Genomic DNA, 12,948 nt, shown 5'->3' on the forward strand with positions numbered 1-12,948 from the left:
TCAACACATCACTGAGTCAACACTTCACGAAGTCAACACATCACGGAGTCAACACATCACGGAGTCAATTCATCACGGGGTCAGCACATCACTGAGTCATCACTTCACGGAGTCAACACATCACGGAGTCAACTCATCAAGGAGTCAACACATCACGGAGTCAACTCATCACGGATTCAACACATCACGGAGTCAACACATCACGGAGTCAACACATCACGGAGTCAACACATCACGGAGTCAACACTTCACGGAGTCAACACATCACGGAGTCAACACATCACGGAGTCAATTCATCACGGGGTCAGCACATCACTGAGTCATCACTTCACGGAGTCAACACATCACGGAGTCATCTCATCAAGGAGTCAACACATCACGGAGTTAACTCATCACGGATTCAACACATCACGGCGTTAACACATCACGGAGTCAACACATCACGGAGTCAACACATCACTGAGTCAACACTTCACGAAGTCAACACATCACGGAGTCAACACATCACGGAGTCAATTCATCACGGGGTCAGCACATCACTGAGTCATCACTTCACGGAGTCAACACATCACGGAGTCAACACTTCACGGAGTCAACACATCACGGAGTCAACACATCACGGAGTCAATTCATCACGGGGTCAGCACATCACTGAGTCATCACTTCACGGAGTCAACACATCACGGAGTCATCTCATCAAGGAGTCAACACATCACGGAGTCAACTCATCACGGATTCAACATATCACGGCGTTAACACATCACGGAGTCAACACATCACGGAGTCAACACATCACTGAGTCAACACTTCACGAAGTCAACACATCACGGAGTCAACACATCACGGAGTCAATTCATCACGGGGTCAGCACATCACTGAGTCATCACTTCACGGAGTCAACACATCACGGAGTCATCTCATCAAGGAGTCAACACATCACGGAGTCAACTCATCACGGATTCAACACATCACGGCGTTAACACATCACGGAGTCAACACATCACGGAGTCAACACATCACGGAGTCATCTCATCACGGAATCAACAAATCACGGAGTAATTTCATCACGGAGTCAACAGATCACGGAGTTAAAACATCACGGAGTCAACACTTCACGGAGTCAACTCATCACGGAGTCAACACATCACGGAGTCAACATCTCACCGGGTCAACACATCACGGGGTCAAAACATCTGACTGCTTTTAAAACATTGCTTTTCAAAATTTAGTGAATCATTTATCGTTTTTTTCCTTCACAAATTAGTTTTTCTAAACATGTTATCAACACTAAGAACGAGCATAACATGTAAGTAACGGATAGTTTACTTGTATATTTGCAAACTAACTGAACGATAACCTGTGGGTAAAATAATCCGCTTTTTTATTGCTAGTATTGCTCATGTGCAAAATGTGTGAACCTTCATTTGGTATTACAATTTCATTTTGGAATTGGTCAAGAATGTGTACATAGAGTTGTTTTGGCCATTAGATAAGTAAATTTATTATTGAAAACATTTTTAAATAAAACAAATGAGAGACTTAAATGTATGTTTCATGTAAAATGCAATTAATCCATGGGTATGGCCTAATCCATGGCGCCATTTCCTCGAAACTTCTTAAGCTTAACTGCCTTATGTAGCTTATTTCAATTTGCAAATATACATACTTAGATATGATTTCGATAACAATGGTTTACTGTGAATATCATAAAGATGATTCTTTAATGAAGTCTAAAAGCCCTTGAAGCTGCACTCTCACAGATTGAACGTTTTAACAACTTTTTTTTATTTTTTGTCTTGGAACGAGCCGTTTTTATGCGAAAGTCCATGAAAGCCAGAAATAAAATACTGCTGACAAAAAATCAGATCGCAGATTTTTATATTTAAGTTGGAAAATTGATATTTTATGCATTTTTAGATATTAAATCACATTTAAATTTTACCATATTTGGTTTCACTTTTAATTTCTGTTCTACCATTGAAATATCTTTTGTTTATTTTATCACGATTTTAGTATATTCATTCAGCTTATCCTGTTCTCGTTAATCCATAGGATTTTGATGCTGTCAAAGGGAAAGACGTGACGTTCATTGCGTTTTATTATAATAAATACAACCCAAAAAAATAGTAAAGAGTTTATTTAAAGCTGCCATTCCTGTTAATCATCTACAAACAATAGAAGTTCTAAGCTTTAACTTCCCAAATAGTCGGAGGTGGTATAAGTTGTTCCATCGCCTATATCTCTCTACCTTAAAGTGAACGAACGGACGAAATTTTATTCAATGATAGGCCTCCAGCCCATAATACATGTTACAATGCAAATCAAATATAACAAAATGCATATATGTAATTAAATAGTATAAACGTTAGATATTTAACCATCCGCTTTGAATAATATTCTCTCTCTCTCTCTCTCTCTCTCTCTCTCTCTCTCTCTCTCTCTCTCTTTATATATATATATATATATATATATATATATATATATATATATATATATATATATATATATATATATATATTAATTGCATTGAACCTTTCCAGGGTGTCATTTCGTTGACACAATGTTTTATAATACGACTGAAATGGATGTATTGTTAGTGTGTCTATAACTTGACTGAAATCTCACCGTTTGAAGAATTATCGCTTCAGAATGACGTTCTTAAAATATGATATTATAACATGTAGGTTTTCTGTGCACTACATGTATTAAAAATATTATACAACTGAGCTTGTCATTGAAGTTTTATTAAATACATAAAACATCGCAATGCGGGTCATACACAAAAGCGGACTGAGGATTGGTACACCAGTTTGCTACGTGATAAAATGTTTCGTCGGAGGAAGGCAATGTTTTGATTCAAATAAACACTTTATAACTTTATAATACTTAATTAATTTACTATTTCTTCACCATTTTAAATGAAACAAAGCGCAGTCTACGCCGCCTACAGAGCCCCGCCTTTGCATGATGGAGCACTAATAATGTCTGTGAAGATGGCCTATGTAGCCGATGTAGCCTATGTAACCTGTGCAACGTGCAGCCTATGTAGCCGATTTAGCTTGTGTAGTAAACAGGCTGCAACATGCAGCCTATGTAGCCGGTTTAGCCAGTGTAGTAAACAGGCTGCAACGTGCAGCCTATGTAGCCTGTGTAGTAAACAGGATGCAACGTGCAGCCTATGTAGCCTTTGTAGCCAGTGTAGTAAACAGGTTGCAGCGTGCAGCCTATGTAGCCGATGTTGCCTGTCGTGACAGGTGCACGTAAAACAATCATGGGTGTCGCAAATGAGTTTGGGCGCATTAAGCACGTGAACATTGCCTTATGCATCGCTTAGTAGGCTGCTATGGGTAATGTTCGAGGCATTGACACGTGCACGTGAAACAATCATGGGTATCGCCACAATGCCAGGGTGGTAGGCATTTGGAACCCTTCAACCTCACATAGGCCAGTGTGCTGGGAAAAATCTGGTCGGCGTATTAAGCACGTGAACATTGCCTAATGCATCGCTAAATAGGCTGCTATGGGTCATGTTCGAGGCATTGACACGTGCACGTGAAACAATCATGGGTATCGCCACTATGCCAGGGTGGTAGGCATTTGGAAACCCTTCAACCTCACATAGGCCAGTGTGCTGGGAAAACTCTGGTTTGGGCGCATTAACATTTAATGAATATGAAGCAAATAGGCTTTTGGAGCCCTTTCCATGTCCCAATCCCACATAGCCTGCCTAAAATCCTAGGCAATCCATATGTACTATCACCTAGGACTAGGTCTAAGCTACACACTGACATAAGTCCCTATGGTCCCCTTGCTCGTTTCTGCGAGAACGAGTCTTACATGTATGGTAGGGGTCAATAAGGTTAATATTGCCAATATACGCATAATGTTGGGCTAAGGACGGGGCCAGACTAAAATCCTCGTAGTATTAACAGTTTCCCCGAAGGTATCACACCGCCAGGTAACAATTGGATACAGTGCCATTGGTCCCCTTGCTCGTTTTTAACGCATCCGCACCATAACAGTGTCTGAATATGGGCCAGATTGGCATTGGGAATCGAGTTCATGTCCATATTCTGCATAGCCTGCCTAAAATCCTAGGGTATTCACATGTGCCATCACCTAGGGCCAGGTCTCGGCTACACAGTGACATAGGTCCCTATGGTCCCCTTGCTCGTTTCTGCGAGAACGAGTTTTACATGTATGTATGGTAGGGGTCAATAAGGTTTATATTGCCAATATACACATAATGTTGGGCTAAGGACGGGGCTAGACTAAAATCCTCGTAGTATTAACAGTTTCCCCAAGGTATCACACCGCCAGGTAACCCTTGGATACAGTGTCTTTGGTCCCCTTGCTCGTTTATAACGCATCCGCACCATAACAGTGTCTGAATATGGGCCAGATTGGCATTGGGAATCGAGTTCATGTCCCTTATCCGCATAGCCTGCCTAAAATCCTAAGGTATTCACATGTGTCATCACCTAGGGCCAGGTCTCGGCTACACAGTGACATAGGTCCCTATGGTCCCCTTGCTCGTTTCGCAAATCTTTAACCGGAATTTCTGAGTAAAAAACAAAGGGCCAGCCTTTGCATTAAATGCATGATAAATTTATCCAACTTGCAAATTGCAGCTGGTTTGCTGCTTAGGAAACCTTGTATAAAGCTTCAATATTATACATTCAGTGGTTACTGAGATATGAACTTTGAATTGTAGTTGCACGAAATTGTTAACCAGCATTTCTATGTCCAAATATATATGACCATAATTTGTATTAAATGCATAATAGAGTTATCTCATTTGCCTATTTAAGTTGGTGTGATCGTTGGGAAGCCTTGTAAAAAGTATTAATATTATACATCAAGTACTTGCTGAGATAAAATGTAATCAGTACTTGCTCGCAAAACCTTAAGCAATGCGTGACGTCGACGCCGGCCCCAGAGTGAGAATTATAAGCCCTCCTCATTCTTCGATTAGTCGAGCTTAAAACATAAACACAGTCTTCTTATACATGTTGTTTGTATAACAAATAATAACAACAACAAGTTAGCATATAATCCAATTTGTTAAACACAATATACTTTTGGTAGAACCTATTCATAATTATCTTTTCCTGCATGATATATCCTGGCTTTTAATCATATAAGGGATATACAGCCTATTTATGTTGTACCTTGTAGCTTGGTTACTACACAGGCTTCATATGCTATAAAGGCTGCACGTTGTAGCCTGGTTACTACACAGGCTATATAGGCTGCACGTTGTAGCCTGGTTACTACAAAAGCTATATAGGCTGCACGTTGTAGCCTGGTTACTACAAAAGCTATATAGGCTGCACGTTGTAGCCTGGTTACTACAAAAGCTATATAGGCTGCACGTTGTAGCCTGGTTACTACAAAAGCTATATAAGCTGCACGTTGTAGCCTGGTTACTACAAAAGCTATATAAGCTGCACGTTGTAGCCTGGTTACTACACAGGCTATATAAGCTGCACGTTGTAGCCTGGTTACTACAAAAGCTATATAAGCTGCACGTTGTAGCCTGGTTACTACACAGGCTATATAAGCTGCACGTTGTAGCCTGGTTACTACAAAAGCTATATAAGCTGCACGTTGTAGCCTGGTTACTACAAAAGCTATATAAGCTGCACGTTGTAGCCTGGTTACTACACAGGCTATATAAGCTGCACGTTGTAGCCTGGTTACTACAAAAGCTATATAAGCTGCACGTTGTAGCCTGGTTACTACACAGGCTATATAAGCTGCACGTTGTAGCCTGGTTACTACACAGGCTATATAAGCTGCACGTTGTAGCCTGGTTACTACACATGCTACACATTGGGTAATTTAAGAGTGGCGCGCGACGTATGCGTCCCTTCCATCCCTCTTGTGCAATGCATGTACACATATATTAAAAAGCTGATCATTTTTACTATAGTTGCTTCTGATAAATACAAAAATGTACGTGATAGTAATTGTATGTCATACAGAGTATTCTTTAATGTTTAACGCTCTTTTTTGACTAAGCATGTTGCAGCCTGTTTTACTACACAGGCTTAATCGGCTACATAGGCTGCCCGTTGGAGCCTGTTTACTACACAGCCTAAACCAGATACACAGGCTGCACGCTGCAGTCTGTTAACTACACAGGCTGCTTCGGCTACATAGGCTGCCCGTTGCAGCCTGTTAACTCCACAGGCAAAATCGGCTACATTGGCTGCCCGTTGCAGCCTGTTTACTACAGAGGCTAAATCGGCTACAAAGGCAACACGTTGCAGCCTGTGTACTACACAGGCTAAACCGGCTACATAGGCTGCACGCTGCAGCCTATTTACTACACAGGCTTAATCGGCTGTATAGGCTGCCCGTTGCAGCCTGTTTACTACACAGGCTAAACCGGCTACATAGGCTGCACGTTGCAGCCTGTTTACTACACAGGCTAAACCGGCTGCATAGGCTGCACGTTGCAGCCTGTTTACTACACAGGCTAAACCGGCTACATAGGCTGCACGTTGCAGCCTGTTTACTACACAGGCTACATAGGCTACATAGGCTAACTTCACAGACATGTGGCCTAGTCGATAGCCATGTACTTGAATATATATTATGTTTTTACGAAATTTATTATATCTTAAATAAAGAGATATCTTTATACGGTGTGTACTTTCGAACAATGACGCACAACCCGACAGCTTTTGTATTACAAAGATAAGAATGCAAGAAAAAAACGTCTAAACAAACACATTTATCAGTAAACCATTTAAGTTTGGACCTTAATGGTTTGACTCAAATAAAGTATAGCCCCAAAAGACGTAAGGCAAGTGTTACGCTAAAAGAGGACTGGAGACTGAATCCATTATGATGCTTAGAAACGCATGTTTTGGAAGGAATACATGCCTTAAAGTGTTACTTAAAATAGGTTTCGTTAGTATAATTGTAATATTTGGAGCTGGAGCACTTTTCTCAAATTGTGAGTTTTAATTATTCTTATATGTTTTATAAGTGTTAACCAATAAATTTTATTTTATATCAAATGACTTCCTCTGTTTTGTATGAATTGGCCAGATCTAGGTTTGAACTCGTTAGTATCCACTTTCTTTATCATTTATAGAACTATGCATCCATTTTTTCTTTTCCTGTAGTCCTCCTGATGGAGTATCATTCCTATTGATCGATACGATATGTGTATCGATAAAAAAGAGAAGCTGACGAGTAGAACTCGCAGTTTAAATTATAATATAAGAGTAAGGCTTCTTGTACAGTTTTGTGTTTCTTAATGGTGTTCATAGTGTATTTAATATAGTTAGCATTTAGCTAATTATGTTAGTCTATAATCTGTTTATTTCTCCATTGTTTGAGTGCTTATAATACTGATTATAGTTCTTAGTCGTGCGCCTTGTTTCTGCACATCAAGGTAAAATTTCAGTCTACCTGTATAAAAGTATGTCGGCACCAGAGTGTTATGAGCTCTTTTGGGGTGGAAAGCTTAATACATGCCAATTAGTTTAAAGCAAGAACCTCTTATAGCACTTCACCTTTTTGCGTTTTAATTGCATTTTTTGCAACTGATAGTAAGGGGCATGTTGTAATTTTGGCATTTTCAGATCTGCAAAATCTCTTATAAAATCATACAAGTAACACTGCCTTTCAGCACTAATTCCTTCACCAAAGATCTGCTCTGGCAGAACACAATGTTCCACTTTGCAGGTTTTCATGATGTTTATGTTTTTTTTTTCTTCTGGCGTTACTATACTCATGGCCAAAAGTCGTGTCCGGTATGGGTTTCATTTATGCCTTGCAAATCCTCAATGCCAGTTTTCAACACATTATTGTACCGGCAGTACTGGCTCAAATTCCAAATTTCGTTTTTCATTGAATGCATGATTAATGTCCTCTTTCCATCGATACCAAATTTATCAGTGTGCGATATAAAACAAAACAGATATTGTAGTTTTTGTAGACCGGACAAGACTTTTGGATATTGTAGTTTTTATAGTATATACATGACATTTGGCCATTAGTATAGAAGTTAGCTTAATAACTTTGTGGCCTAGATGTTGCTTCAATGACTGCCTCATTGGACTGTCGTGAAAATGACGTCACTGGTGCACGAGCTCGTCCACATCGTCGTGCAATTAATAATATCATTATCGCCAAGACGTCCGCGATAGCGTAACTGAAGGAATTGACTAGAAGTTAAACAATACACGCTGAAAACTATAAAATACATAAAATTTGCTTAAAATAAGATTTGTGTATGAATTATTTACGGCTAACATGAAGTAAAGCGATAGATTTGTCAAAAACCGTGTACTTTGCCTTAGATTTCAACTCTGAGAAATCAGTTGGTCAAGATTTTCAGGAAAACTTAAGGATATTAGAGAAAGTTCTTTATTACCGTGGATAGAGCTCTTAAATGCAGGGTTTATGGTCTTTATTTCACAAAAATTCTCCAGCTATTAAGAAAGTTATCTTTAAAAACCTTACCTGAATCGAGACTTGTTGACATTTGTTGCCGTGCACTTTACCAAATAAGTCACGTGGGTTCTCCACCGTGATATGACGAATTATAAATTAAGTGGACATATAATAGGAAATTTACTTATTATGAAAACAATTTGATACGAGTATCCGGATAGTATTCGAATACTTGATACGAATATCCGGATACCGATTTGGTATCCGGTTTTCATCCCTAAAAGTTACATATGTATTAATTAATGATACTTTTATGATGATTGACACGAATCGCAAATACCACAACAACATATTTGTAAATTTAGGTTAGGGATATATTGAATTCATATTTTATTTTAAACTATTACAATAAACATAATAACCGCATCGACTTGTTCGCAATAAATTGTCGTAACCATAGAAATATACAAATACATTTATAAATATTGGAGGGTGTCCAAAACGACCGATTTACCACTGAACAAAATAGCAAATATTTCATCCCGAATGAGCAGTCTGTTCAATTTCACAGAAAATAGAAATAAAACATCAAATGGTTTGTTATCAAATAGCATTTATTATTGGGCCCCTAGCCTTTTTTTTAAAGTAAACGATATGTACTATGACGTCATCTTCGTTAGTGCAGTGAATAATATGAACTAAGGCACTGCCTCTACGGGCAAGTGTTATTGCCGGACACATTAAAGTTTATTTAATGACTAAGTGAAACACACTAGGAGTAAAAGGGAAACGTTTTTTGTATATGTAAATAAAACTTTTTAAATAACAAATAGTTGTGTTGCTGTTAGCAATTTATTAAGTATATACACAACCATCCACAATAATAGTGTATTCAGTATATTTAATGCATTACTATATATTTTATATGAAGATTGGAGTTATTCTTCTCATTTTACTTAAAATATAGCTACTATGTATTTGAGATCAAGTACACAAACACATTTGAAGAATATGTAACAAACAAAAAATAAATAAAAATAATCACATACCAATAATGTTGCACTGAATTATATAACAATCAGGGGTCATTATAATTTTAACTAGAACTGAATGGGCAAAAATCTATTTAAATATAATGGTTAAACATGGCAAAACATTTACTCAAAAGGAATTATTGATTGTGTATGAGAAAATTGTAGATAAGGAGCTCTGGCAAATTGTCTGCAAAACATCACAGTGAGAATACAGAATATATTCTTATTTGTTTGTTATACAAACATATCCCCCCCCCCCCCCAAAAAAAAAAAAATACAATATGTTAATTATGAACAAAAAATGTGTTGTTTAGATTTTAAGGCTAATATAAATACTGCATTCATTGCAGAATCTAAATGATGCTTTCAATAAACTTTGCTTTCAAGAATTTGTGTTTGAAATGACAAAATGAAAAATGAATCTGTCAAACATCAAGTCTTATGATCAAAATATTCTAAATTTCAATTAATTAATATTTTAACAGCTTTGCTAAAATCAGGTTAACACTAAAAGAGATCTGTTTTAGACCATTGACAGTTAAATATTCATGTACACAGTTTATACAGTTCACCAACAGTGACCTTTTTGTCTTGCTTTTTGATAAAAAGTTTGTTGTTTTTTACATCTGGTGGGAAATAAAATTGTATGAATAAATAAATGTTGAAATTTTCTAGACCTTTAAAGGCCCAATATGTTATGACCTCTCATAACATTTCTGACACGAGGAATATTCTGAATTCAGCATGGAGATAGTCAAAACCATATTTCCATATCATGGGACTTTCTTAAAGACCCAGTTTGTTAAAGAACCTTAACTTATCAAGGTGTAATTACAAACAATTGAACTCTAAGGGTGATCTTAAAATAAATGATAAATTGCAATTACAATCAACATTTAACAGAGATGAAAATTTAGTAAAAAGTAATCAAGTCAGTGATATTATTGGAACACACCCAAATAAGAACCCAGTGAATAACTGCCAGCTGAGCTAACTAAGCACTTTTTCATACATATTTGCTCAGTGTACCAGCAAAAAGTGCAAGCCCAAATTTCCATTCCAAAACCATTTATAAATGAAAACAATTGAAACAATTAAAATGATTATATTATATTATTTATACAGAATGCCATCATGAGGCTATTAAATTATTCACAAATGCTAAAATGCACAACTTAAGGCTATAATTATCTACTATTCATTTATATAGATTTAAAAAAATGCTTGCAATATGTACAGTGCCTAATTATGTTAATAAAATTCAGTGTTCTCAAAAGCACAATCAAAATGTTCTGTTCTGACAGCTGGATCTTTAATATTTAACATATCAGTTCAACAACATACAAATAGTGATCTTGGATTCATTGACAGTCGAAACACCATAACTACTATATATACTGAACTGATTGCTTCTTGAAAAAATCATGCAATAAAAGAAACTGAACAAACAGGTAACAGAAAGTATCTGGTATCTGGTTTTAAATGCTAAATTTGGCACAAAATTAACAGAACAAAGTTTTGCAATTGTCTTTAAGTTGCTCAATTATTACATATTTGCTGTAAATGTCACATTTTGTATTATTGCCACACAAACAAGTTTGACAGGGGTGACTAACATCTGCACTCTCTTGAAATATGGGATTCTGTGCTGCATCAACTTCAAGTTTCAGATTGTTTGACCACTTCAAGCTGCTGGCACATCAGAATATGTAAATAACATAAATGCAATGTTTTAACAGAATAAAAGTATTAACTACTACTGTGAATATAGTTAATAATAATTCGAGGCATACACAATTCTATATGTAGTCATAAATTTGAATATTTTGCAATGAGTATTCGACTCTCCAAGGTAATTTACTACAAAGAAGCATTTTGGAGGAGTCGGAAATGCAATTGCTTAGAATTTCTTCTTACTTGAAGACATTTTCTCTAACGGCGAAATGGAATTCCAGACAGAACTATCTTGAACATCATTGTTTTGTCCATAAAGGTCTTCTAGGGCTTTAGCAACCAGGTGGCTATAAAAAAAGGAACAATACATATGTGATTTTACAGAATGTTGAATGGTATTAAGAAGTATTGAGGAATAAGTCAAAAACCTTGATGTTACTGACACACTTTTTATGCCATTTGCCTTGTGATATTTTAAGTTTTGTTTAACTGCATATAGATTAAGTTCTTAATGTAGTGCTCAAATGAAAGAGCAAACAAATTAGTTTAAAAAAATTGACAAACACGCAGAGGTTGCTGTTTCATTAGAAAATTAAATAATCTCATGGCCGCAACCGGAATTCATTTATAACCGGCATGAAACGAAGTAATTTAGGAATGAAACAAACAGAAATGATAAACTGAAAAGAATCAAACCCACGCAAACAATACTACTGACTGGATTCATTTTCGTCAAGAGATTGTGAAATTCTAATAAATTACAGCGTGATGTCTGCTCCAATTTAAGTTTGGCTGGATGGTCTGTCATCATCACCATCTCCAACCTGTTGCAAACAATAACAAATTTATAATAAGTTATTAAGAAATTGGATTAATAAAAAGATGCACTATACTTGGTTGATGAAATTACTAAAATACTAAAAAAACACTTATTTCATTAGGACATTCACTTATGGCTTGGAGTTGGTAACGCTGGAGTTTACACTAAATTGTGTTGGGGGGAGATGGGGGATGGATATCAAGAGTTTGTGTGTGTTGAAGGGTGAGGGAGCCACAAGAGCTATAAAGGGGTCTCAATTACTACTCGCATAACCAGGGAACTCTTAAATTCATGATCATATATATAATTTAAATATATAATTGTAAGCAATGGGGTGGAGGGCTTTGGTTTAAACAGGCACTATATTATTTTGGAGGGGAACATCACAGTTAGGGAGTTGGACTCACTTTCCCACTTCACTCTGACAAGTTTCCTTGCATACCCGACATGTGTTTCCGGTCATGTTTCCAGTGCTGAAAAAATCTGTTATACACTTCCCCATGATAGATGGGTCAGGTGCAAAAATGTGCCACTTATTATTTATTTTATTGTATGGTTTATGGCGTGGGGGGTCAATTTGCAAGTGCATAAATTGTTTATATAAGATCAAAAAGACACTTGATATTCAATAAATACGACATACATGTATTAAATTAGGTTTAAATGAACGCTAAATAAATTCTCTTTCTTTTTAACAATTTGCAATGTTTACCTGTCAACTAAAACAATACAGCAATAAATAAGACTTGCCCAATCACTGTTCATTTTTTTCATTCAGTAATACATTCAATCTTAAAAGGGAACAGCATTGTGACTCACGTATTTAGAAAGTACAGAAAGTAACGTTTCTGGTTTGTTTTTGTGTGTTATGGGTCATAATGCAGATCGTTCAGAATATTCAAAATGGCCGTCGGCATGACATTAACAAATTGTTTCACCTACTATAAGATCTTGTTAGCAGCTTAATATCCCAAACAATCGTTGTAAAACCGGCACTTAACCGTT

The sequence above is a fragment of the Mya arenaria genome, chromosome 1, assembly GCF_026914265.1.
Source record: "Mya arenaria isolate MELC-2E11 chromosome 1, ASM2691426v1".
In the NCBI taxonomy this organism is placed as follows: domain Eukaryota; kingdom Metazoa; phylum Mollusca; class Bivalvia; order Myida; family Myidae; genus Mya; species Mya arenaria.